We start from the raw sequence: 27,885 nt of genomic DNA on the forward strand, positions 1-27,885 counted from the left end.
GAGGGATATAAATGAACGAGCAGGCGCATATATTCACATGCATTAGTAGATGAATACGACACAATGCAAAGGATGAACCAGTCTAGTCATCATATAAAGGGAACAAATGAGATCGCATCATTGAGGCCGGATGGTTTGATGGTATTTAAAGAAAAAATCCATCTCGCCTCTTTTTGTAACAAAATGCGATCACAGTCGCCACCCCTGGGCGACAGTTTCACAGAGTCGATCACTTAAAATTTGACCGACAACGTGTCCCCTCTGTGATGATCAAGAACATGGCGTGCAATCGGAGTGTCTTTAAGATTCGTGATGTCAAGAATATTCTCCCCGATCCGTCTTCTTAGCTCTCTGATAGTTTTGCCAACATATTTGATGTTACACACGCACGTCATCAGATAAACAACACCAACCGACTTACAATTATAAAAAGACCTGGTGAAAAAAGTTTTATCTGAGGTACTGTTGGCAAAACTTTTAGACTTGTTAATGAAAGCACAAAATTTACAGGATCCACAAGGAAATGTCCCTGTAAGCGGGTTCCGTAACCATGATTGCGGTCGGGGGCTAGCATATAAGCTATGCGTCAACATGTCCCTCAAATTTTTGCTGGGCCGATATATGACTGAGGGTTTGGATGGAACCATGCACCCAATATCATCTTGCGTCCATTTGTCAATAGTTTGCCCTCACATGTTAGGGATACTATGGATGTGTTGGGACGTTTGGATGGTGTCCAATGTGACAAGGGTACTTTTTTGGCCAGTTTGGACGTGGAGGCGCTCTACAGCTCGATTGGCTCAGTTTCTGTGAGGAGGTAAGTTCTAGACTTGACAGCGGTGAATCAATGGATGTCGTATATCTGGACTTCTCCAAAGCATTTGATACTGTACCGCATAAAAGGTTAGTATATAAAATGAGAATGTTCAGACTGGGAGAAAATGTCTGTATATGGGTAATTACTGGCTGAGTAAAAGAAAACAGAGAGTGGGTATTAATGGTACACACTCAGATTGGGTAACTTTTACTAGTTGGGTACCTCAGGGGTCAGTATTGGGCCCTATTCTCTTCAACATATTTATCAATGATCTTGTAGAAGGCTTCCATAGTAAAGTATCAATTTTCACAGATGACACTAAACTGTGTTAAGTAATTAACACTGAAAAGGACAGTATATGTAAGAGATGTAAAAAAAATAGGCACCTCATAAGAATAAACTAATATCTATAATTTCTAGCTTCAACAATCCACAATTCTGACTGTATTATATTAAATTCATGACATTGCTATTATCCACCAGTAGATGGCAGCAGAGCGAAAGCTTGAATAGCAGAGCTATAAACAGCAAAGGGGAACTGAATAACGCAGATCTTGGTTTATGGGAGGACAGGATTTACTGCTACATTTCCTGTATCTCCATACTTAAGGTTATGTGTTTGTTCATTCCAGGTAAGGGAACACAAATTCAAAGCCATAAATAGGCTAAAATGATGTAAAACACATTCCTATAATCAGCTAAGGCTGCTGGTGATGCAGTGTGAGAATATATAAAATAAGCACAAGTGCTAGTGAAGTACAATGAGGTTTCACATGATACTAATATGTAGTGACTATGATGTCACTCTATGATATTATACTGCACTATTGGTTTACTGTCATGCAGATTAAAGAATCCGAGAGCAACTCTCATGTTAATGGTTTAATATCTCTTATAGGAAAGTTATACCTGTTATTGAGAATGTATTATTGAATATATACAGTAGATGTGTATTAATGTGGGAGGACAGGATTTACTGCTACATTTCCTGTATCCCCATACTGAAGGTTATGTGTTTGTTCATTCCAGAACATGTTTAATTAAATCACTTCTGTCTTAACCCAGCCCGCTCCCTTCGCACTTTGGAATTATTGACCATACTTTCAGCATATGTGCAACATATACTACTACAGAGGGATCTGGCTAGATTGGAGGCTTGGACAGACAAGTGGCAGATGAGGTTTAACACTGATAAATGTAAGGTTATGCACATGGGAAGGAATAATGCAAGTCACCCGTACATACTAAATGGTAAAACACTTGGTAACACTGACATGGTAAAGGATCTAGGAATTTTAATAAACAGCAAACTAAGCTGCCAAAACCAGTGACAGGCAGCTGCTGCCAAAACCAGTGACAGGCAGCTTCTGCCAAGGCTAATAAGATAATGGGTTGCATTAAAAGGGGCATAGGTGCCCGTGATAAGAACATAGTCCTACCATTTTACAAATTTCTAGTCAGACCACACATGGAGTACTGTGTACAGTTCTGGGCTCCTGTAAACAAGGCAGACATAGCAGAGCTGGAGAAGGTCCAGAGGAGGGCATCTAAAGTAATAACTGGAATGGGGCAACTACAGTACCCTGAAAGATTATCAAAATTTGGGTTATTTACTTAAGAAAAAAGATGACTGAGGGGAGATCTAATTACTATGTATAAATATATCAGGGGGCAGTACAGAGATCTAACCCATCATCTATCTATCCCCAGGACTGTGACTGTGACGAGGGGACATCCTCTGCGTATGGAGGAAAGAAGGTTGGTACACAAACATAGAAGAGGATTTTTTACTCTAAGAGCAGTGAGACTATGGAACTCTCTGCCTGAGGAGGTGGTGATGGTGAGTACAATAAAGGAATTTAAGAGGGGCCTGGATGTATTTCTGGAGTGTAATAATATTACAGGCTATAGCTACTAGAGAGGGGTCGTTGATCCAGGGAGTTAGTCTGATTGCCTGATTGGAGTCAGGAAGGAATTTTTTTATTCCCCTAAAGTGGGGAAAATTGTCTTCTACCTCACATATTTTTTTTTTTGTCTTCCTCTGGATCAATTTGCAGGATGAGAAGCCGAACTGGACGGCCTTATGTACTACTGTATGTTACTATGCAAATACAAGCGTTAGATACTGCTGTTAAATTCTGTTATAAAAAAAAACACCCATTTCTGGCCAGATACTACATTTGTCACAGTGAAATACAACCAGTCAATACTGCAGTTACATTGTTAGTTGACAATTTAACATTTTTTTTGACCGTAAAGTAATTGTATAAAAACATTTTTCCTCGTTATGACACCGGCACTGCCTTACTCTCAGTGAACTTAATTGTTGACTATTGGCAGTTACATTTTTTGCCTGACATAAACCATCTGTTAGTTTGGTGGGTGAACGCAAAGAATGAGGAAAGCGACAAATAAGGGACGTGGTGCTGCTGGTGGAGCTCCTGATGCAATGAGAGGACGTGATCGATCTGTGCCAGCTACACGCACAAGTGAAACACCTTACTCAGGTGTGAGAGGATCTGCCAGCAACGCCACCACCTGGGTCACCAAGCATCTCCACAATGTCCCATCTCCCAAACACTGGAGCGGAATAGGAAGTACCCCCCTACCCACCTGCGATCCCTGGCCCTGAATGCCAGCATTTCAAAATTATTGGCCTTTGAAATGCTATCATTCCGTCTGGTGGAGACAGTGGCGTAGGGATCGCCATAGCAACCATAGCAGTGGCTATGGGGCCCTACGCCACTGGGGGCCCATCCCATTTTTTTATTTTTTGATTAACACAGTCACAGTGCACAGTAAAAACACACAGGCAGCCAGGCCAACCGCCCGCCCAGTGTAGTGGGCGGGGCGTGGGGCGGTCCGCGGCTCGGGCCTGGCTAGGGGGAAGGCAAGGAGGAGTAGTCAGGTCAGGACTGGAGGCTGAAGCAGGCGGGCCTGGGACACACTGCCGCACGAGCAGAAGAAGGTAGGTAACTAGAGGGAGGAGGAGGAGGCGGACTCAGGCGGTGAAGGAGGTGGCGCTGGGCCGTGAAGGGGGCTGGGCTGGACCGTGGAGGGAGCGGGACTGGACCGTGGAGGGGCGGGGCTGGGCCAGGCCGTGGAGGGGGGGTTACCTGTTGTGGAGGGACTAGGGAGGGAGAGGGAGTGCTGCTGCACTGGCGCCAGTAAGATTAGCGCTATCTCTATCTGAGTCGCTCCTGACATCAGTGACATTGCTCCGCCTCTCCCCTCCTTAGTTCTTATGATGGACAGTGACCAGCAACAAGACAGCCCGATGTGGGCGGAGCTATAATAGCCCCGCCCCTTTTCTACCCACGATTTCTGCTGCCTGAAGTTGAACCTTTCCTGCCCAGCATGCTGAACACCAGTAGGATTGCCACAACTGCACCAGTGATGTGAGTGGCAGGGGAACTGGGGTTATATTCAGTTTTCCCAGACTGTGCACATGTGACCTGCAGTACAGTAGGAAAGTTGGGTGAATTATATAATGAAATGTCATCCAGCTTCCCTGCTATCCTGCATGGTACAAGTGCAGAGGCATTAGAGTATGGGGGAGAGGCACAGCAGGAAATCTGGGGGTCTATATATGTGTATTGTATATGTGTGCGTCCGTGTATGTGGTGACTGTGTGCATGAATGCATCCATGTATGTGGAGAGTGCGTGTATGAGTGCGTCCATGTAACGGACCCGTTTCAGCAGACGAGGGGTTAAAATCCGTTTAGGCGATATGCCCCTTTCTGAGAGACAGGCACAGCTACTGCAGAACACCAACCTCCCGAACTGGATACAAAATAGCAGTCCAAACTGGAACCTCGCAAATAGCTGCCGGCAGACGAACAGGAAAAGCATACAATCGGCTTACACGCCTGGCAATCAGTCTCCAACAGCATACATGGAATCCCCCCAATAATGAGACAAGGCTCCGTGTTGAGGGTCAAGCAGTGCTCTCTGACTGTACTTCAAGTACAGCCTCTTTTATTCATAAGAAACATACATAGTACTGCCCACAGGGTTTTGAAATCCAACCAATCAATACCTTACACACAATGCAAGTACAGCAACCAATCGTTCCCGCCCCCTAGAGGACCAGAAGGGAGACTGCGACACAGGACAGATACAACATATCCCCACAATGCATCATGGTTTCCTCCTCTCTGTCCCAGAGACAACCGAAGGCAATCCAATTATCTCTCAGGACAAAGAGAGATCACCAATACACATGTGGAGACAACAGGACAGACATCACCATTTAAACACACAATGGCACACCCCCACAGCAAACACAGACATTTAATATATCCCCAGATAGCTCAAGTCTGAGTGCATATCATTAGGTGAATGGCACTCAGAATACACGAATACAATAATATTAGCTATCTGGGTGCCCTCACATAACATACAATTTAACCGAACGCATAATAACTAGAGTTGAGCGGACACCTGGATGTTCGGGTTCGAGAAGTTCGGCCGAACTTCCCGAAAATGTTCGGGTTCGGGATCCGAACCCAATCCGAACTTCGTCCCGAACCCGAACCCCATTGAAGTCAATGGGGACCCAAACTTTTCGGCACTAAAAAGGCTGTAAAACAGCCCAGGAAAGGGCTAGAGGGCTGCAAAAGGCAGCAACATGTAGGTAAATCCCCTGCAAACAAATGTGGATAGGGAAATTAATTAAAATAAAAATTAAATAAATAAAAATTAACCAAAATCAATTGGAGACAGGTCCCATAGCAGAAATCTGGCTTCACGTCAGCAGAGAATCTGGCTTCATATCATAGCAGAGAATCAGGCTTCACGTCAGCCACCAATGCAACAGTCCATTTTCATAAATTTAGGCCCAGCACCCAGGCAGAGGAGAGAGGTCCCGTAACAGACAATCTGGCTTCATGTCAGCAGAGAATCAGTCTTCATGTCATAGCAGAGAATCAGGCTTCACGTCACCCACCACTGTAACAGTCCATTTTCATAAATTTAGGCCCAGCACCCAGGCAGAGGAGAGAGGTCCCGTAACAGACAATCTGGCTTCATGTCAGCAGAGAATCAGTCTTCATATCATAGCAGAGAATCAGGCTTCACGTCAGCCACCAATGCAACAGTCCATTTTCATAAATTTAGGCCCAGCACCCAGGCAGAGGAGAGAGGTCCCGTAACAGACAATCTGGCTTCATGTCAGCAGAGAATCAGTCTTCATATCATAGCAGAGAATCAGGCTTCACGTCAGCCACCAATGCAACAGTCCATTGTCAGATATTTAGGCCCAGCACCAAGGCAGAGGAGAGAGGTCCTGTAACAGAGGATCTGGCTTCATGTCAGCAGAGAATTAGTCTGCATGTCATAGCAGAGAATCAGGCTTCACGTCACCCAACATTGGAACAGTCCATTGGCATATATTTAGGCCCCGGCACCCAGACATAGGAGAGGTTCATTCAACTTTGGGTAGCCTCGCAATATAATGGTAAAATGAAAATAAAAATAGGATTGAATGAGGAAGTGCCCTGGAGTACAATAATATATGGTTAAGGGGAGGTAGTTAATGTCTAATCTGGACAAGGGACGGACAGGTCCTGTGGGATCCATGCCTGGTTCATTTTTATGAACGTCAGCTTGTCCACATTGGCTGTAGACAGGCGGCTGCGTTTGTCTGTAATGACGCCCCCTGCCGTGCTGAATACACGTTCAGACAAAACGCTGGCCGCCGGGCAGGCCAGCGCCTCCAAGGCATATAAGGCTAGCTCTGGCCACGTGGACAATTTAGAGACCCAGAAGTTGAATGGGGCCGAACCATCAGTCACTACGTGGAGGGGTGTGCACACGTACTGTTCCACCATGTTAGTGAAATGTTGCCTCCTGTTAACAAGTTGCGTATCAGGTGGTGGTGCAGTTAGCTGTGGCGTGTTGACAAAACTTTTCCACATCTCTGCCATGCTAACCCTGCCCTCAGAAGAGCTGGCCGTGACACAGCTGCCTTGGCGACCTCTTGCTCCTCCTCTGCCTTGGCCTTGGGCTTCCACTTGTTCCCCTGTGACATTTGGGAATGCTCTAAGTAGCGCGTCTACTAACGTGCGCTTGTACTCGCGCATCTTCCTATCACGCTCCAGTGCAGGAAGTAAGGTGGGCACATTGTCTTTTGTAGCGTGGATCCAGCAGGGTGGCAACCCAGTAGTCCGCACACGTTAAAATGTGGGCAACTCTGCTGTCGTTGCGCAGGCACTGCAGCATGTAGTCCCTCATGTGTGCCAGGCTGCCCAGGGGTAAGGACAAGCTGTCCTCTGTGGGAGGCGTATCGTCATCGTCCTGCCTTTCCCCCCAGCCACGCACCAGTGATGGGCCCGCGCTGGGTGCCACCCCGCTGTGACCATGCTTCATCCTTATCCTCCTCCACCTCCTCGTCCTCCAGTAGTGGGCCCTGGCTGGCCACATTTGTACCTGGCCTCTGCTGTTGCAAAAAACCTCCCTCTGAGTCACTTCGAAGAGACTGGCCTGAAAGTGCTAAAAATGACCCCTCTTCCTCCTCCTCCTCCTCCTCCTCCTCCTGGGACACCTCCTCTTCCATCATCGCCCTAAGTGTTTTCTCAAGGAGACATAGAAGTGGTATTGTAACGCTGATAACGGCGTCATCGCCACTGGCCATGTTGGTGGAGTACTCGAAACAGCGCAACAGGGCACACAGGTCTCGCATGGAGGCCCAGTCATTGGTTGTGAAGTGGTGCTGTTCCACAGTGCGACTGACCCGTGCGTGCTGCAGCTGAAACTCCACTATGGCCTGCTGCTGCTCGCACAGTCTGTCCAGCATGTGCAAGTTGGAGTTCCACCTGGTGGGCACGTTGCATATGAGCCGGTGAGCGGGAAGGCCGAAGTTACGCTGTAGCGCAGACAGGCGAGCAGCGGCAGGATGTGAACGCCGAAAGCGCGAACAGACGGCCCGCACTTTATGCAGCAGCTCTGACATGTTGGGGTAGTTGTGAATGAACTTCTGCACCACCAAATTCAGCACATGCGCCAGGCAAGGGATGTGCGTCAAACCGTTTAGTCCCAGAGCTGCAACGGGATTTCGCCCATTATCGCACACCACCAGGCCGGGCTTGAGGCTCACCGGCAGCAACCACTCGTCCGTCTGTTGTTCTATACCCCATCACAACTCCTGTGCGGTGTGGGGCCTGTCCCCCAAACATATGAGCTTCAGAATGGCCTGCTGACGTTTACCCCGGGCTGTGCTGAAGTTGGTGGTGAAGGTGTGTGGCTGACTAGATGAGCAGGTGGAAGAAGAGGAGGAGGAAGCCGAGAAGGAGGAGGTGGCAACAGGAGGCAAAGAATGTTGCCCTGCGATCCTTGGCGGCGGAAGGACGTGCGCCAAACAGCTCTCCGCCTGGGGCCCAGCTGCCACTACATTTACCCAGTGTGCAGTTAGGGAGATATAGCGTCCCTGGCCGTGCTTACTGGTCCACGTATCTGTGGTTAGGTGGACCTTGCTACAGATGGCGTTGCGCAGTGCACACTTGATTTTATCGGATACTCGGTTGTGCAGGGAAGGCACGGCTCTCTTGGAGAAGTAGTGCCGGCTGGGAACAGCATACTGTGGGACAGCAAGCGACATGAGCTGTTTGAAGCTGTCTGTGTCCACCAGCCTAAATGACAGCATTTCATAGGCCAGTAGTTTAGAAATGCTGACATTCAGGTCCAGGGATCGAGGGTGGCTAGGTGGGAATTTACGCATTCTCTCAAATGTTTGTGAGATGGAAAGCTGAACGCTGCCGTGTGACATGGTTGAGACGCTTGGTGACGGAGGTGGTGGTGGTGTTGGTGTTGGTGGTACATCCCCTGTTTGCTGGGTGGCAGGTGCCAACGTTCCTCCAGAGGTGGAGGAAGAGGCCGAAGCGGCAGCAGCAGAAGAGGCCGAGGCGGCAGCAGCAGAAGAGGTAGCAGGGGGAGCCTGAGCGACTTCCTTGTTTTTAAGGTGTTTACTCCACTGCAGTTCATGCTTTGCATGCAGGTGGCTGATCATGCAGGTTGTTCTAAGGTTCAGAACGTTAATGCCTCGCTTCAGGCTCTGATGGCACAGCGTGCAAACCACTCGGGTCTTGTCGTCAGCACATTGTTTGAAGAAGTGCCATGCCAGGGAACTCCTTGAAGCTGCCTTTGGGGTGCTCGGTCCAAGATGGCGGCGGTCAGTAGCAGGCGGAGTCTCTTGGCGGCGGGTGTTCTGCTTTTGCCCACTGTTCCCTCTTTTGCTACGCTGTTGGCTCGGTCTCACCACTGCCTCTTCCTCCGAACTGTGAAAGTCAGTGGCACAACCTTCATTCCATGTGGGGTCTAGGACCTCATCGTCCCCTGCATCGTCTTCCACCCAGCCTTGATCCCTGACCTCCTGTTCAGTCTGCACACTGCAGAAAGACGCAGCAGTTGGCACCTGTGTTTCGTCATCATCAGAGACTTGCTGAGGTGGTATTCCCATGTCCCCATCATCAGGAAACATAAGTGGTTGTGCGTCAGTGCATTCTATGTCTTCCACCGCTGGGGAAGGGCTAGGTGGATGCCCTTGGGAAACCCTGCCAGCAGAGTCTTCAAACAGCATAAGAGACTGCTGCATAACTTGAGGCTCAGACAGTTTCCCTGATATGCATGGGGGTGATGTGACAGACTGATGGGGTTGGTTTTCAGTCGCCATCTGTGCGCTTTCTGCAGAAGACTGGGTGGGAGATAATGTGAACGTGCTGGATCCACTGTCGGCCACCCAATTGACTAATGCCTGTACCTGCTCAGGCCTTACCATCCTTAGAACGGCATTGGGCCCCACCATATATCGCTGTAAATTCTGGCGGCTACTGGGACCTGAGGTCGTTGGTACACTAGGACGTGTGGATGTGGCAGAACGGCCATGTCCTCTCCCAGCACCAGAGGGTCCACTAACACCACCACAACCATGTCCACGTCCGCGTCCCTTACTAGATGTTTTCCTCATTGTTATCGTTCACCACAACAACAAAAATATTATTTGGCCCAATGTATTGTATTCAAATTCAGCTGAATATAAATTTGAGGCCTAGTATTTAGGCGCTGGGTGACAGGTATAGATTTACTGACAGAATTAGACTTGGAAATGCACAGTAGTGTGTGTGTGAAGTTATTCTGAATGACCCTATGTGCACCTTGAATATTATATACCCTTTTAGGGATGTATTTAAAGTAGGCCTGATACAGCAGAAACCACTAAATTAGGAAATTGCTAAATTGGGAATTGTATTTCAACCCAGAACAAAAAATGTGCTTTGACGGACACTAAATAACTTGCCCAGCCACAACAGTACAGCAGTAACGACAGATTTAGCGGGATATAAATTTGAGGCCTAGTATTTATGCGCTGGGTGACAGGTATAGATTTACTGACAGAATTAGACTTGAAAATGCACAGTAGCGTGTGTGTGAAGTTATTCTGAATGACCCTATGTGCACCTTGAATATTATATACCCTTTTAGGGATAGATTTCAAATAGCTCTGATACAGCAGAAACCACTAAATTAGGAAATTGCTAAATTGGGAATTGTATTTCAACCCAGAACAAAAAATGTGTTTTGACGGACACTAAATAATTTGCCCAGCCAGAACAGTACAGCAGTAACGACAGATTTAGCGGGATATAAATTTGACGCCTAGTATTTAGGCGCTGGGTGACAGGTATAGATTTACTGACAGAATTAGACTTGGAAATGCACAATAGCGTGTGTGAAGTTATTCAGAATGACCCTATCAGCACCTTGATTCTGATATACCCTTTTAGGGATGTATTTAAAGTAGGCCTGATACAGCAGAAACCACTAAATTAGGAAATTGCTAAATTGGGAATTGTATTTCAACCCAGAACAAAAAATGTGCTTTGACAGACACTAAATAACTTGCCCAGCCAGAACAGTACAGCAGTAACGACAGATTTAGCGGGATATAAATTTGAGGCCTAGTATTTAGGCGCTGGGTGACAGGTATAGATTTACTGACAGAATTAGACTTGGAAATGCACAGTAGCGTGTGTGTGAAGTAATTCAGAATGACCCTATGTGCACCTTGATTCTGATATACCCTTTTAGGGATGTATTTAAAGTAGGCCTGATACAGCAGAAACCACTAAATTAGGAAATTGCTAAATTGGGAATTGTATTTCAACCCAGAACAAAAACTGTGCTTTGACGGACACTAAATAACTTGCCCAGCCACAACAGTACAGCAGTAATGACAGATTTAGCTGGATATAAACTTGAGGCCTAGTATTTAGGCGCTGGGTGACAGGTATACGTTTACTGACAGAATTAGACTGGGATATGGCCAAAAAATAACCACACTATTGATGGTTAAATGCACTTGGTGTGACAGCTTGACCAACCACACTACTGAGTGTTAAATGCACTTGGTGACAGGCGCAGCTTGCCCCTGATGTAGTATATGGCCAAAGAATGAACAGACTATTGCTGGTTAAATGCACTTGGTGTGACAGCTTGACCAACCACACTACTGAGGGTTAAAGGCACTTGGTGACAGGCGCAGCTTGCCTCTGATGTAGTATATGGCCAAAAAATAAACAGACTATAGCTGGTTGAATGCACTTGGTGTGACAGCTTCACCCTGATGTAGGCTTTAGCCAAAAAACAACCACACCATTGAGGGTTAAATGCACTTGGTGACAGGCGCAGCTTGCCCCTGATGTAGTATATGGCCAAAAAATAAACAGACTATTGCTGGTTAAATGCACTTGGTGTGACAGCTTCACCCTGATGTAGGCTTTAGCCAAAAAACAACCACACCATTGAGGGTTAAATGCACTTGGTGACAGGCGCAGCTTGCCCCTGATGTAGTATATGGCCAAAAAATAAACAGTCTATTGCTGGTTAAATACACTTGGTGTGACAGCTTCACCCTGATGTAGGCTTTAGCCAAAAAACAACCACACCATTGAGGGTTAAATGCACTTGGTGACAGGCGCAGCTTGCCCCTGATGTAGTATATGGCCAAAAAATAAACAGACTATTGCTGGTTAAATGCACTTGGTGTGACAGCTTCACCCTGATGTAGGTTTTAGCCAAAAAACAACCACACCATTGAGGGTTAAATGCACTTGGTGACAGGCGCAGCTTGCCCCTGATGTAGTATATGGCCAAAATATAAACAGACTATTGCTGGTTAAATGCACTTGGTGTGACAGCTTCACCCTGATGTAGGCTTTAGCCAAAAAACAACCACCGCATTGAGGGTTAAATGCACTTGGTCACAGCTTGTGCTGGCGCACCACAAGACACAAAATGGCCGCCGATCACCCCAGAAAAAAGTTACTGACAAACGGTCTGGGCAGCCTAAAAACAGTGAGCAATTGAGTATCAGCAGCTCAATGATCCACAGCTGCAGATCGATCACTGGATGGAGTCTTTTGGAGGAGTTAATCAGCCTAATCTCGCCCTACTGTCGCAGCTGCAACCTCTCCCTACGCTAATCAGAGCAGAGTGATGGGCGGCGCTATGTGACTCCAGCTTAAATAGAGGCTGGGTCACATGGTGCTCTGGCCAATCACAGCCATGCCAATAGTAGGCATGGCTGTGACGGCCTCTTGGGGCAAGTAGTATGACGCTTGTTGATTGGCTGCTTTGCAGCCTTTCAAAAAGCGCCAAGAAAGCGACGAACACCGAACCCGGACTTTTACAAAAATGTCCGGGTTCGGGTCCGTGTCACGGACACCCCAAAATTCGGTACGAACCCGAACTATACAGTTCGGGTTCGCTCATCCCCACTTGTGACAGTATTAAAGTCCCCACCAAAAACCACCTGCCGGCTTGTAAAAAGGAAAGGCTTAATCCTCATAAAGAGACATTTCCTGTCCCACCTGGACTGGGCCCCGTAGATATTAATCAGGCGCAGTTCCTGTCCCTTCATGAGGATGTCCAAGATCAAACACCTCCCCATTTCTAATTCAATTACCCGTCGGCAGTCTACCGGTGCGGTAAAAAGGACCGCCACTCCGCTATATGGCTCAGCCGCAAGAGACCAGTAGGAGGGCCCTGGTCTCCACTCCCTCTTGGCTTTATAAATCGATGCCAATTCTGGCAGCCTGGTCTCTTGCAAAAACAAAATGTCAGCTTCAACACGGCTGAAAAAATCGAAGGCTGTGAAACAAGCCGCATCCGACTTAATGTTGGCGACATTAATGGTCGCCAGAGTCAGCAGAGCGGGTACCGCCATAAAGAGTAATTAAATTAGATGGCCTTCTTCCCATCCTTCTCCCCCTCCCGGGGCTGCCTTCTAGAGCAGCACAACCTCTCTTGAGGGAGATAGTGGTATCCATCTCTGCCACCACCACCTCCCTCTGCGCACCACTCCTGGCTTTCTCAGTCTCAGGGCCCGGTTTTGCCACCCCTCCTGAGGACCTTGCATCCCCACCAGAAAGGGGCGCGGGGCCCCCTGAAGGCTCTCCCTCCTTCGCCCCCGGCCCCTCACCTTCAACCCCCTCCTCAGCAGAGGAGGCAGAGATCTCATCCAAGATGAGGTACCGGTTGGAGAGCTCCAGAGGGGAGCCGGTTACACCTTCCTTAGCGACTTTGGTCAGGCTAGATCTTTTTTAGTACGCTGTTTCCGTTTACTTTGGGACTCTGCCCCACTACCCTCTGCAGAACTTTCGTAGTGCGAGGACAGAGTCTCTTCAGCCCGGTCCAGTCTCTCAATGGTGGGTGACATGAAGCCTGATTCTCTGCTATGACATGAAGCCTGATTCTCTGCTATGGGACCTCTCTCCTCTGTCTGGGTGCCGGGGCCTAAAAATATCTGACAGTGGCCTGTTCCAGTGTTGGGTGACATGAAGCCTGATTCTCTGCTATGGCATGAAGCCTGATTCTCTGTTATGGGACCTCTCTCCTCTGTCTGGGTGCCGGGGCCTAAACATATCTGACAGTGGCCTGTTCCAGTGGTGGGTGACATGAAGCCTGATTCTCTGCTATGACTTGAAGCCTGATTCTTTGCTATGACATAAAGCCTGATTCTCTGCTATGGGACCTCTGTCTGGGTGCCGGGGCCTAAAAATATCTGACAATGGCCTGTTCCAGTGGTGGGTGATATGAAGCCTGAGTCTCTGCTATGACATGAAGCCTGATTCTCTGCTATGGGACCTCTGTCCACTGTCTGGGTGCCGGGGCCTAAAAATATCTGACAGTGGCCTGTTCCAGTGTTGGGTGACATGAAGCATGATTCCCTGCTATGGCATGAAGCCTGATTCTCTGCTATGGGACCTCTCTCCTCTGTCTGGGTGCCGGGGCCTAAAAATATCTGACAGTGGCCTGTTCCAGTGGTGGGTGACATGAAGCCTGATTCTCTGCTATGACATGAAGCCTGATTCTCTGCTATGACACGAAGCCTGATTCTCTGCTATGGGACCTCTCTCCTCTGTCTGGGTGATGGGGCCTAAAAAAATCTATAATAGTATTAGTGTCACCTTAGTTCGCCCTCCACCCAAAACGCAGTGTTTGCCCGATCAGGCCTGATCGGTCGCCCACACGTGAGTTCGCCCACGCCCGCCCCACCGCAGTGACAAAAAATATATATTTTTTGATCACTGCACACTCACTTAACACGCGCTGCAGCGATAAAAAAATCAGTTTTGATATATTTTATCAACCGCATCGGCCTCCGTACTTCGCTAGCCTGCCATTTGTAAGACAGGCTTGCTTTTTTTCTTGGGTAGTCTCAGGGAATACCCCTAAATTTTGTTGATCAAATGTCAAACAGGGGGTATTCTTCTGAAGAGTCCTACAGGCTTCTGACCCAGTCGGATGAGGAATGGGAACCCTCATCTGATGAATCTAGCGGGTCAGAATATGAACCTGTAGAAAGCAGTGGCACTCTGACCCAAAGTTCGGACGAGGAGGCTGAGGTCTCTGATAGCACCAGGCGTACCCGGCCCCGTGTCGCTAGACCACAGGTTGCGCAGGATCCGCTTCAAGGGCAGCAGAGTGGGGCTGGCGCTGTTGGATTACGTGGTGAGGCATACACCAGCAGCGCAGCCCATCTTGGACCTAGTACCAGCACTGCCGTACAACATGGTGAAGTGGTGAGCACCAGAAGGGCAGTTGAAGCTGGTACGGTGGCACGTGCAGTAGTTACCCCGTCTCAGCCACCGCACAGACAGGCCCGTAGAGCCCCTAGAATCCCTGAGGTGCTGGCAAACCCTGATTGGCAGTCCCCAACTTCAGCCGCACCTGTAGTTCCCCCTTTCACCGCCCAGTCTGGAGTTCGGGTTGAGACAGCTCAGATCGGTTCGGCCCTCGGATTTTTTGAGCTGTTCTTGACTGCGGAGCTCTTAGACTTAGTTGTGGCAGAAACAAATCGGTATGCCACACAATTTATAACCGCCAACCCGGGAAGCTTTTATGCCCAGCTTTTCCGGTGGAAACCAGTCCAAGTTTCCAAAATTAAAATTTTTCTGGGCCTTCTCCTCAACATGGGTCTAACTAAAAAGCATGAATTGCGGTCATATTGGTCCACGAACCCAATTCATTACATGCCCATGTTCTCTGCTGCTATGTCCAGGACACGATTTGAGACCGTCCTGCGTATCCTGCACTTTGGCGACAACAGCACCTCCCGTCCCAGAGGCCACCCAGCTTTTGACCGGCTCCACAAAATTCGGCCCCTCATAGACCATTTCAACAAGAAATTAGCAGATTTGTATACCCCAGAGCAAAACATCTGCATAGACGAGTCCCTTATATATTTTACCGGGCGCCTTGGCTTTAAACAATACATCCCAAGCAAGCGCGCCCGGTATGGGGTCAAATTGTATAAGCTCTGTGAAAGAGCCACAGGCTATACCCACAAATTTCGTGTCTATGAGAGAAAAGATCAGACCCTGGAGCCGGTCGGTTGCCCTGACTACCTGGGGAGCAGTGGGAAGACAGTCTGGGACTTGGTGTCACCCTTATTCGGCAAAGGGTACCATTTTATGTGGACAATTTCTACACAAGTGTGGCCCTCTTCAGGCATTTGTTTCTAGAACAGATTGGCTGCTGTGGCACCGCGCAAACTAGTCACGCGGGCTTCCCCCAATGGCTCGTTACCACCCGTCTTGCAAGGGGGGAGAGGGCTGCCTTGTGTAACCAAGAACTGCTCGCGGTGAAATAGAAAGACAAGCGTGACGTTGACATGCTCTCCTCCATTCACGCAGACACGACAATCCAAATTGAGCGAGCAACCCGTGTCATTGAAAAGCCCCTCTCAGTCCATGACTATAACCTTCACATGGGAGGGGTGGACTTCAATGACCAGATGTTGTCTCCGTATTTAGTGTCCCGCAGAACCAGACGCTGGTATAAGAAGGTGTCTGTATATCTAATTCAATTGGCTCTGTATAATAGTTTTGTTCTCTACAGTAAGGCTGGGAGAACACGATCCTTCCTCAAATTTCAGGAAGAGATCATCAAGAACCTCCTGTACCAAGGAGGTTCCGTGGCCCCATCCACCAGTGTAGTTAGCCGTCTACACGAGCGACATTTCCCCAATGTCGTTGCCATTACCTCAACCCAACCGTCACCCAGAAAAAGATGTCGTGTCTGTAGCAGGAGTGGAATAAGGCGTGACACCCGCTATTTCTGTCCTGACTGCCCTGACCACCCTGCCCTATGCTTAGGGGAGTGTTTCCGGAAGTACCACACACAGGTACACCTAGCATAGGGATCACATCTCACCAGGACAGGCACACAGGGCTATTAGAGCCCATTCACACAGAGCTGCTGCAAACCTCTCTTTTCGCCTGGGACAAAGTGCATAACGCTTTGCGCTTTGCACATTGTCCCATGGGGAAGGAGAGGTTTGTCCTATAGAGGTAAAAAAATAAATAAAAAAATCACCAGTAAGCAAACAGGTTAATGTTCAGTTCAAAAAGTTAAAGTTTATATGTTCTGTTCAAAAGTTAATAAAATTATTGCGTTGCGGCTTGGTTTTTTCTTTTTAATTTTTATTTTTTTACCTTCCAGGTGGACCAACCGATCGACTAGCTGCAGCACTGATGTGCATTCTGACAGAAGCACTGCGCTGCTGTCAGATTACACACAAGTCGGTGTATGCGGCGCTGCAAGACGAGATTTCTCCTCTGCAGTAAAAGATACGTTTGCCGAGGCATATGAGCTGAGGAGGAGGCAGTGTTCCTATGCTTTGGCAAACACTTTGTATATAAAAAAAATCAAAAAAAATCCCAGCAATGATTTATTCATCCACATCGATTGATGTGAATGGAGAAATCTGGTTTGCCAGGGCATACGAGCTAAGTAGGTATGTATGTTGGGTGGAGCTCCTATGTCCTGGCAGATGCCTTTCCCCTCCTTTTTTTTTTTGGGCAGAGATTTTTTCATCCACATTGATCGATGCGAATGAAGAAATCTGTGCCGTTCATTTTTTTCTTTCAGCCCAGAGGCTGAATCTCATTACCTGTATGCTCAATATAAGGAGAATAGCAGAAACTCCTAATGCTGGCCATACATGTAATGATTGCGGAGACCCTCAAATGCCAGGGCAGTACAAACACCCCACAAATGACCCCATTTTGGAAAAAAGACACCCCAAGGTATTCGCTGAGGGGCATTTTGAGTCCATGAAAGATTTAAATTTTTGTCCCAAGTTAGCGGAAAGTGAGACTTTGTGAGAAAAAAATAAAATAATTTCCGCTAACTTATGCCCAAAAAACAAAATTTCTATAAACTCGCCAGGCCCCTCATTGAATACCTTGGGGTGTCTTCTTTGCAAAGTGGGGTCACATGTGGGGTATTTATACTGCCCTGGCTTTTTAGGGGCCCTAAAGAAGTCTGGGGTCCAAATGTCTAAAAATGACCTCCTAAAAGGAATTTGGGCACCTTTGCGCATCTAGGCTGCAAAAAAGTGTCACGCATGTGGTATCGACGTACTCAGGAGAAGTTGGGGAATGTGTTTTGGGGTGTCATTTTACATATACCCATGCTGGGTGAGAGAAATATCTTGGTCAAATGCCAACTTTGTATTAAAAAAATTGGAAAAGTTGTCATTAGCCAAGATATTTATCTCACCCAGCATGGGTATATGTAAAATGACACCCCAAAATACATTCCCCAACTTCTCCTGAGTACGGCGATACCACAAGTGTGACACTTTATTGCAGCCTAGGTGGGCAAAGGGGCACACATTCCAAAGAGCACCTTTCGGATTTCACCGGTCATTTTTTACAGATTTTGATTGCAAACTACTTCTCACGCATATGGGCCCCTAAAATGCCAGGGCAGTATAACTACCCCACAAGTGACCCCATTTTGAAAAGAAGACACCCCAAGGTATTCCGTGAGGGGCATGGCGAGTTCCTAGAATTTTTTATTTTTTGTTGCAAGTTAGTGGAATATGAGACTTTGTAAGGAAAAAAAAATCATCATTTTCCGCTAACTTGTGACAAAAAATAAAAAATTCTAGGAACTCGCCATGCCCCTCACGGTATACCTTGGGGTGTCTTCTTTCTAAAATGGGGTCACTTGTGGGGTAGTTATACTGCCCTGGCATTTTACGGGCCCATATGTGTGAGAAGTAGTTTGCAATAAAAATGTGTAAAAAATGGCCTGTGAAATCCAAAAGGTGCTCTTTGGAATGTGTGCCCCTTTGCCCACCTTGGCTGCAAAAAACTGTCATAGATGTGGTATTGCCGTACTCAGGAGAAGTTGGGGAATGTGTTTTGGGGTGTCATTTTACATAGACCCATGCTGGGTGAGAGAAATATCTTGGCAAAAGACGACTTTTCCCATTTTTTTTATACAAAGTTGGCATTTGACCAAGATATTTATCTCACCCAGCATGTGTATATGTAATATGACACCCCAAAACACATTCCCCAACTTCTCCTGAGTACGGCGATACCAGATGTGTAACACTTTATTGCAGCCTAGGTGGGCAAAGGGGCACACATTCCAAAGAGCACCTTTCGGATTTCACCGGTCATTTTTTACAGATTTTGATTGCAAACTACTTCTCACGCATATGGCCCCCTAAAATGCCAGGGCAGTATAACTACCCCACAAGTGACCCCATTTTGGAAAGAAGACACCCCAAGGTATTCCGTGAGGGGCATGGCGAGTTCCTAGAATTTTTTATTTTTTTGTCGCAAGTTAGTGGAATATGAGACTTTGTAAGGAAATAAAAAATCATCATTTTCCGCTAACTTGTGACAAAAAATAAAAAATTCTAGGAACTCGCCATGCCCCTCACGGAATACCTTGGGGTGTCTTCTTTCCAAAATGGGGTCACTTGTGGGGTAGTTTTACTGCCCTGGCATTTTAGGGGCCGATATGTGTGAGAAGTAGTTTGCAATCAAAATGTGTAAAAAAATGGCCTGTGAAATCCGAAAGGTGCTCTTTGGAATATGTGCCCCTTTGCCCACCTTGGCTTCAAAAGAATTTCACACATGTGGTATCGCCGTACTCAGGAGAAGTTGGGGAATGTGTTTTGGGGTGTCATTTTACATATACCCATGCTCGGTCAGATAAATATCTTGGTCAAATGCCAACTTTGTATAAAAAAATGGGAAAAGTTATCTTTTGCTAAGATATTTCTCTCTACGGCAGGAGGTCAACTCTCTATTTCTCTCTAAGGCAGGAGGTCAACCCAATTGTCTTGGTGATCGGAGACATAGCAACGAAGGAATTGCTCCAAGGCCTGATTGGATCGTTCTGCGGCCCCATTGGACTGAGGGTGGTAGGCCGAGGAGAAAGAGAGATGAATCCCCAACTGGGAGCAAAAGGCGCGCCAGAACCTGGACACAAACTGACTCCCCCGATCCGACACAATCTCCTTGGGCAAACCGTGCAACTGGAAGACCTCCCTGGCAAAAATCGAGGCCAACTCTTGTGCAGAGGGTAACTTCTTGAGAGGAACACAGTGGCACATTTTGGAAAACCGATCCACTATCATGAGAATGACCGTATGGCCTCGGGATGCAGGGAGGTCCACAATGAAATCCATCCCCAGGTGTGACCATGGACGCTCCCCGGTGGCTATGGGTTGCAAAAGGCCCAACGGAAGGTGCCGAGGGGACTTACTCTGGGCACAAACGGAGCATGCCGCTACATATGCGGCGATGTCGGAACATAGAGAAGGCCACCAGAACAGACGTGAAACAGCCCAGGACAGCTGATTCTTTCCAGGATGCCCCGCGGCCTTGGAGTTATGGTAGGTTTGCAACAACCGAGTGCGCAACTCCTCAGGCACAAAACACCTGCCGTTGGGTCTCCCAGAGGGAGCACCAGATTGAGCCGCCAAAATCTGCTCACCCAGGGGAGAGGTCAGGCTGGTGCGAATGGCGGCCAGGATCTGATTCGGAGGTATGACCGAAGTCGGAATCGACTCCTCCCTGGACAGCTCGGAGTACTGCCGTGATAAGGCATCCGCTCTGATGTTCTTGGAACCGGGTAGGTAGTAGACCACGTAATTAAAACGTGACAAGAACAGAGCCCATCTGGCCTGACGTGGTGTCAATCTCTTGGCCTCAGAGAGGTAGGTCAGATTCTTGTGGTCCGTCAGGATGAGAACCGGAACCACCGAGCCCTCGAGCAAGTGCCTCCATTCTTTAAGGGCCTGCACGATGGCCAATAACTCCCTGTCACCAATCTGATAGTTGCACTCCGCGGAAGACAGTTTCCGGGAGTAAAACCCACAAGGAAGCAGAGGACCCTCTGGTGTTCTACGCTGAGACAGGAGGGCGCCTACTCCCGTCTCAGACGCGTCCACCTCGAGGACAAACGGCAACCCAGGGTTGGGATGCGACAGAATCGGAGCCGACACAAAGGCGGACTTTAGAGCCTCAAAAGCTCGGGCGGCCAGACCTGGGGATTACTGCCCTTCCTGGTCAGATCCGTGAGAGGCTTGGCTAGCATGGAAAAGTCCCTGATGAACTTCCGATAATAATTGGCGAAGCCCAAAAAGCGCTGCAGGGCACGAAGACCACTGGGCTGGGGCCACTGTAAGACAGCCGAAACCCTCTCAGGATCCATGGAGAACCCCTCAGCGGAAATGATGTAACCTAAGAAGGTTACCTGGGATCGGTGAAATTCGCATTTCTCAAGCTTACCGAACAGCTTGTTCTCTCGTAACCGTTGCAACACTTGTCTGACATCCAGAATGTGGGCCTCCATGGATTCAGAATATACCAAGATGTCATCCAAATAGACCACCACACACTGCTGCAACAGGTCACGGAAAACATCGTTGATGAATTCCTGGAAGACTGCGGGCGCATTGCACAACCCAAAGGGCATAACCAAGGATTCATAATGACCGGTCCTGGTGTTAAACGCGGTCTTCCACTCATCGCCCGCCTTGATCCTTACCAGGTTATATGCCGCCCTCAGGTCGAGTTTGGTAAAGACCGTGGCCCCTTTGAGGCGATCGAACAGCTCGGAAATCAAGGGTATCGGGTAAGCGTTCTTGATCGTGATGCGATTGAGACCCCTGTAATCGATGCAAGGCCTCAACTCACCGCCCTTCTTTTTCACCAAGAAAAATCCAGCCCCTGCCGGGGACGAGGATTTGCGAATGTGTTCGCGTGAAAGCGCCTCCCTCACGTACTCCTCCATGGCCTCATTCTCCGCTACCGACAGTGGATAGACTTTGCCACGAGGAGGAACGGCACCAGATTGTAACTCTATGGCACAATCGTATGGGCGGTGCGGAGGTAGGGCAACCGCACGCACCTTATCGAATACATCCCGGTACTCCTCGTATTCAGGAGGCAACAGAGAGTCCGAGGAAGTACACAGCAACTTGACAGGCCCATGGATGCAACTAGCCCCACACTGCGGTGACCACGAGAGGATCTCGGCCGATTTCCAATCGAAAGTCGGATTATGCTTCTGGAGCCAGGGGTACCCCAAGACCACCGAGTAGTGTGGAGACGAAATAACCTGGAGACAGACCGACTCTCTGTGAACGGCACCAATGGCCATCCCCACTGGAAGGGTCTCATGAGTCACGTGTGGCGGCAGAAGGGGTCTGCCGTCTATCGCCTCAAGAGCCAGTGGGGAACCTCGAGGCTGCAGAGGAATGGAATTGGCGGCAGCGAACACACTATCAATGAACAAACCACCAGCACCAGAGTTCACCAACGCCTGGGTCGTCACCGAGCCCCCGACCCAGGAGAGGACAACAGTAATCAGTGGTTTGTCAACACGGGAAACCGGGGACGAGGAGACTCCACCCAAGATCTGCCCCCGACAGGATCTCAGGTGCGAGCGTTTCCCGGACGGTTCGGGCATGCCAACCGAAAATGCCCACCGAGACCACAGTACATGCATCGGCCCTCGCGTCTCCGGAGTACCCTCTCCCCCTCGGACAGGCGAGCAAACCCCAGCTGCATGGGTTCACCCCCAGACAAGTCATCCCCAGGAGGCGTGGGAGGAGAGGGAGGCACGGGTGGGACAGCAAACGTAGGCGCCAATCTGTTAGAAGGCCTCCGCAGGCTCTCCTTAAAGGAAGGTCTCTCCCTGAGTCTGGTGTCAATCAAAATCAGGAAAGAAATAAGAGACTCGAGCTCCACTGGTAGGTCCTTAGCTGCAACCTCATCCTTCAAGGCATCCGAGAGACCATGAGAGAAAGCAGCGACCAGAGCCTCATTATTCCAGCCCACCTCTGCTGCCAGGGTACGAAACTCAATGGCGTATTCAGCTACGGATCGTGAACCCTGTCTGATGGACATAAGGAGCTTCGCAGCAGAGGCAGCACGAGCCGGCACATCGAATACCTTCCGAAGAGAAGCAACAAAACCGGAAAACTCGGCAACCACCGGATTGTTGTTCTCCCATAAAGGGCTGGCCCAGGCCAAGGCCTTGTCCGAGAGCAGCGAGATCAAGAAGCCCACCTTTGATCTCTCAGTAGGAAAGGAATGTGGCAGCAACTCGAAGTAAATGCCCACCTGGTTGAGGAAACCTCGGCACTGAGTTGGCTCTCCCCCAAAGCGCTGTGGAAGGGGGGCAGAACCGGTCATACCCCGAAACACCGCAGGCGCAGCAACAGGAGCGGGCCCAGGAGTGACAACCGACCCATCGGCAACGGAAGCTAAATGAGCCGTGCGTTCAAGCAGGGTTTGCAACGCCACAGCGAACCGACCCAACAGGTGATCCTGCTGATCAAGTCTGGCAACCAGCGTAGGTAGCGAAGATGGCCCTGTACCGTCAGAATTCATGGCTTGGTCCTAATGTCATGGAACCATGAACCAGACGTACAACAAGAGAAGAGTGGAAATAAGAAGGCTTTATTGAAAATAAAGCTGTAGGGCAAAAGTCCAAACGGATGGCTAAACCGAAGCAGGGTCTTGCGAAACCAGAGATCAGGAACCAGAAGGGTAGTCAGATGAAGCCTGGATCAGGAACCAGCAGGGTAGTCAGACGAAGCCAGGATCAGGAACCAGCAGGGTAGTCAGACGAAGCCAGGATCAGGAACCAGCAGGGTAGTCAGACGAAGCCAGGATCAGGAACCAGCAGGGTAGTCAGACGAAGCCAGGATCAGGAACCAGAAGCAGCAGCAGTCTTAGAAGCATGTGAGCACAGGAGGATCAAGCAAGGAACTGAAGCCACAGACCTCCTATATATATGAGCTAGGCATCCAGCTCCTCCCAGTGGGAAGGAGGAGCCGCAGGGTGGGAGGCTACAAGAAACCCAGAAACCAAGATGGCCGCCAGCACATGTCAAACGAAGGAGAACAGCAAGGAGGTAAGACCATGACACTAATGCACTGAGCTTGCATAAAATGGTCGCCGCCGCCCTCCTAACTAACAGACTGATAAAAGTTATTTTTCTCTGTTACAGGGCTCAGGGCAGGGTAAAAAGATTGTACACTGAATCCACAGAAATAAATCTATGTAGATCGCTCAGTTAACAAGCACTTCAGATTAAAGATTCTTTCCTATTCTCTCCCTCACAGCAGCAGCATCCTATCCCTACACTAGGCACAGCAGAGTGACGTGCAGCGCTACGTGACTCCAGCTTATATAGAGGCTGGGTCACATGCTGCACTGGCCAATCACAGCCATGCCATTAGTAGGCATGGCTGTGATGGCTTCTAAGGGCACTGAGTTAAACACTTGTTGATTTGCTGCTCTGCAGCCGTTCAAAAAGCGCCAATAAATCACAGAACCTATTTGCTAAAATGTTCGGGTCCGGGGTCCAAAAATCCTAAATTTCGGTACGAACCAGAACTTTACAGTTCGGGTTCGCTCAACCCTAGTGGTGATCTTCAGTTCCAACAGTACAGTACCTAGTATAGTTAGGGAAATACTGTTTAGTTGGTGCTCAGATGATCAGGATTTCTTTTGTGTTTTGCCTGAAATGTAAAGGCCCTTTATTTTTACTCTTGAAACCACAATAAAGTGGAAATTTGTTTGGACTTCATTTTGTGTGTCACTGTCTCTGACTGTCCGCATGCCCGTCAATCCTGCCTCTACCAGAGCATTAAGAAAAGTTGCTGCAGTGGTGCAAATTCGCTGATGGAAATGGACGTGGGACAATATAGATTTTTTATTTTTTTATTTAGAGTAATCGCATGACCATGTAAACAACGTGTTTCAGGGACAAACAGTTCCCCTTCATCAGGTTAGATCCAGAGCATTAGCACACTGTTTAATTGGAGAACCACTTTGTCTCAAAAGCTTGTTATGCAACATCTTTTCCTTCTATTGTTGTTAGCCATTGAAATGTATCATACTTGCAAAACTCGTATTTAGTTTCTGTAAGGCCTCATGCACACGGCCGTTGTTTGGGTCCGCATCCGAGCCGCCATTTTGGCGGCTCGGATGTGGACCCATTCACTTCAATGGGGCCGCAAAAGATGCGGACAGCACTCCGTGTGCTGTCCGCATCCGTGGCTCCGTTCCGCGGCCCCGCAAAAAAATATAATATGTCCTATTCTTGTCCGCGCTTTGCGGACAAGAATAGGCATTTATATTGCCGGCGCCCGTTCTGTACCGCAAATTGCGGAAGGCAACACGGGCGTCTTCCGTTTTTTGCAGATCCGCGGTTTGAGGAGAGCAAAAACGGAACGGTCATGTGCATGAGGCCTTAATGAGAGAGACAAACAATTTTTACTACTGATAAGATTGTACCAGACCTTTTTCTTTTGCCACTATAATTTTTAACCATATTCAAGGCGACACATATTCAAGACGAGTTTAAGTTGTTCTTATCCTGGGGAGAATAGCATAGAGCAGTCCTGACTGTTACACTGGTTCACAAAGAGTTACTTTCTCTTACATATCTACCGTGTATGCAGCAATCAGTTATCTGCCTAGGTATGAGCAATATGCTTTCTACTGAAGGAGAACAGAGGTTTAGTAGGATTAAGGTTTTATTTTTGCATTGGACAGAATAAAACAGGTTAAAGATTAATGTTATGAATGCAAATATCATGCATTTCTGATGTTCCTGTTATCATCAATATAAGAAGTGTTCTCTTATATTTTAGATAACACATAAAAACCATGAGAGTGAATTAGCAGCTATGTCCTAAACTGTCAGCTGTGGAGATTAGCAGAATTGGTTTCCTTTTAATCTCTTCTGATTACTTTAGCAAAGGCTATAAATAGTTAAAGAGGTAGAAGAGGATCAGGAATGCTATGGGCCTGCAAGGAACAAATAATTTTTTTTCCTGCACAATACAAATTATGCAAACATTACTTAAATCAGCAATATTAAATATCTACTATATGTGTGCTAGGTTACTATTTAAATATAATCGTATGTCTTCAATAGGAGTTCTAGAATATGAGGTAGTATAAACATCTATTCAATGGCAATATGTTGAAAAATGGGCAAAACCAGTCTTAAGCAATTTCAGACAGCCTAGAAAGATGCTCCTAGTGGCACACCTGTTTCACAGAGAATATAATAATAATCTAGAAATATTCTAAAAAGAAGTTTCATCTCATATCCGATTACATTTATTATTTCTTACAATTCATAACAGTTGTGATCTGTAAAAAATGTTTATGTCCAATCCTGTCTCTGTTATAAAGTGCAGGATGTATCCATAAACCACTGTAAAGCTGTGTTTCACCTTTCTTCACGTTATTGATTTCAACATTATATAACAGAATACTCAGATATGAAAGGCATCTATTTAAATGCTATTTAAATGCATTGTTCTTATTAAGATGCTTTTAGAACAAGAATAAATAACTAAGATATCAGCTCTCACGGAACATCATGCAAATGGGTAATACCTGTATTATCTTTGTTGTGAAGCCAAAATACAGTGTGCTTAATAGCGTTTCTGCTGTCTCTCGGTTTCTCCTCTTGTCAGTATAGATGGTGCTTTAATGTTGCTAAGCAGTGAGCAGTAGGTCACTCCCCCTTATGTGTGTTTGTGAGTGGATGCCCCTCTGAGGATGTTATTGTAAATGCATGCTTGCCTTATTATAGAAATCATTATTCCTAAAATCCTAGCAATTATACTAAAGTATGCATGTCAGAGGATTAACTGCAGATTATCCTGGCACAGCCTCAGATTTTACAGATCTATAAATGAAGGCTGATATGCAGACTACTATAATCATTTTTTTTTGCAAAAATATAAACATATAATACCAATCTCTTAGCCTAGTTTCACACTAGCGGCAGGGGACTCCAGCAGGCTGTTCCGGCCGATGAACAGCCTGTCGGATCTGTCCTGCCGCTAGTTCACATGTGCCCCCGGACTGCCGCTCTTTCACCTTTTTAGCATTTTTTACATGCATATTTTGTGTCCTCTTATCATGGTATTATTTATAATGGACACTTCATCACTGTCTTTCTCTCCCCCTCTTTCTATTTTTCACTAGGCATCATCTCACATTATACCACCTTTCTGTGATTTATATACAGTCGTGGCCAAAAGTTTTGAGAATTACACAAATATTAGTTTTCACAAAGTTTGCTGCTAAACTGCTTTTAGATCTTTGTTTCAGTTGTTTCTGTGATGTAGTGAAATATAATTACACGCAATTCATACGTTTCAAAGGCTTTTATCGACAATTACATGACATTATGCAAAGAGTCAGTATTTGCAGTGTTGGCCCTTCTTTTTCAGGACCTCTGCAATTCGACTGGGCATGCTCTCAATCAACTTCTGGGACAATTCCTGACTGATAGCAACCCATTCTTTCATAATCACTTCTATGAGTTTGTCAAAATTAGTGGGTTTTTGTTTGTCCACCCACCTCTTGAGGATTGACCACAAGTTCTCAATGGGAGTAAGATCTGGGGAGTTTCCAGGCCATGGACCCAAAATGTCAACGTTTTGGTCCCCGAGCCACTTAGTTATCACTTTTGCCTTATGGCACGGCGCTCCATTGTGCTGGAAAATGCATTGTTCTTCACCAAACTGTTGTTGGATTGTTGGAAGAAGGTGTTTTGGGGCAAAATTGTGAGTGAGCCCACTCCCTTGGATGAGAAGCAACACCACACATGAATGGTCTCAGGATGCTTTACTGTTGGCATGACACTGGACTGATGGTAGCGCTCACCTTTTCTTCTCTGGACAAGCCTTTTTCCAGATGCCCCAAACAATCGGAAAGAGGCTTCAACGGAGAATATGACTTTGCCACAGTCCTCAGCAGTCCATTCACCAAACTTTCTGCAGAAGATCAATCTGTCCCTGATGGGTTTTTTTTGGAGAGAAGTGGCTTCTTTGCTGCCCTTCTTGACACCAGGCCATCTTCCAAAAGTCTTCGCCTCACTGTGCATGCAGATGCGCTCACACCTGCCTGCTGCCATTCCTGAGCAAGCTCTGCACTGGTGGCACTCCGATCCCGCAGCTGAATCCTCCTTAGGAGACGATCCTGGCACTTACTGGACTTTCTTGGACGCCCTGAAGCCTTCTTAACAAGAATTGAACCTCTTTCCTTGAAGTTCTTGATGATCCTATAAATTGTTGATTGAGGTGCAATCTTAGTAGCCACAATATCCTTGCCTGTGAAGCCATTTTTATGCAACGCAATGATGGCTGCACGCATTTCTTTGCAGGTCACCATGGTTAACAATGGAAGAACAATGATTTCAATCATCACCCTCC

The 27,885-nt window shown here is 47.5% G+C and overlaps 1 protein-coding gene across 1 annotated transcript in view; it reads right to left on the minus strand.

Annotated features, from left to right (window-relative positions):
* Positions 1 to 26,120, minus strand: part of LOC122919817 (BTB/POZ domain-containing protein KCTD12-like) — a 207,949-nt gene extending 181,829 nt beyond the window's left edge. The window contains exon 1 of the mRNA XM_044269006.1: positions 26,057 to 26,120. The gene's annotated coding sequence lies outside the window, so the exon portion shown is untranslated. The remainder of the gene's footprint in view (positions 1 to 26,056) is intronic.
* Between the last annotated feature and the right edge of the window lie 1,765 nt (positions 26,121 to 27,885).

This window comes from Bufo gargarizans, chromosome 9 (assembly GCF_014858855.1).
Source record: "Bufo gargarizans isolate SCDJY-AF-19 chromosome 9, ASM1485885v1, whole genome shotgun sequence".
NCBI classification, from domain to species: domain Eukaryota; kingdom Metazoa; phylum Chordata; class Amphibia; order Anura; family Bufonidae; genus Bufo; species Bufo gargarizans.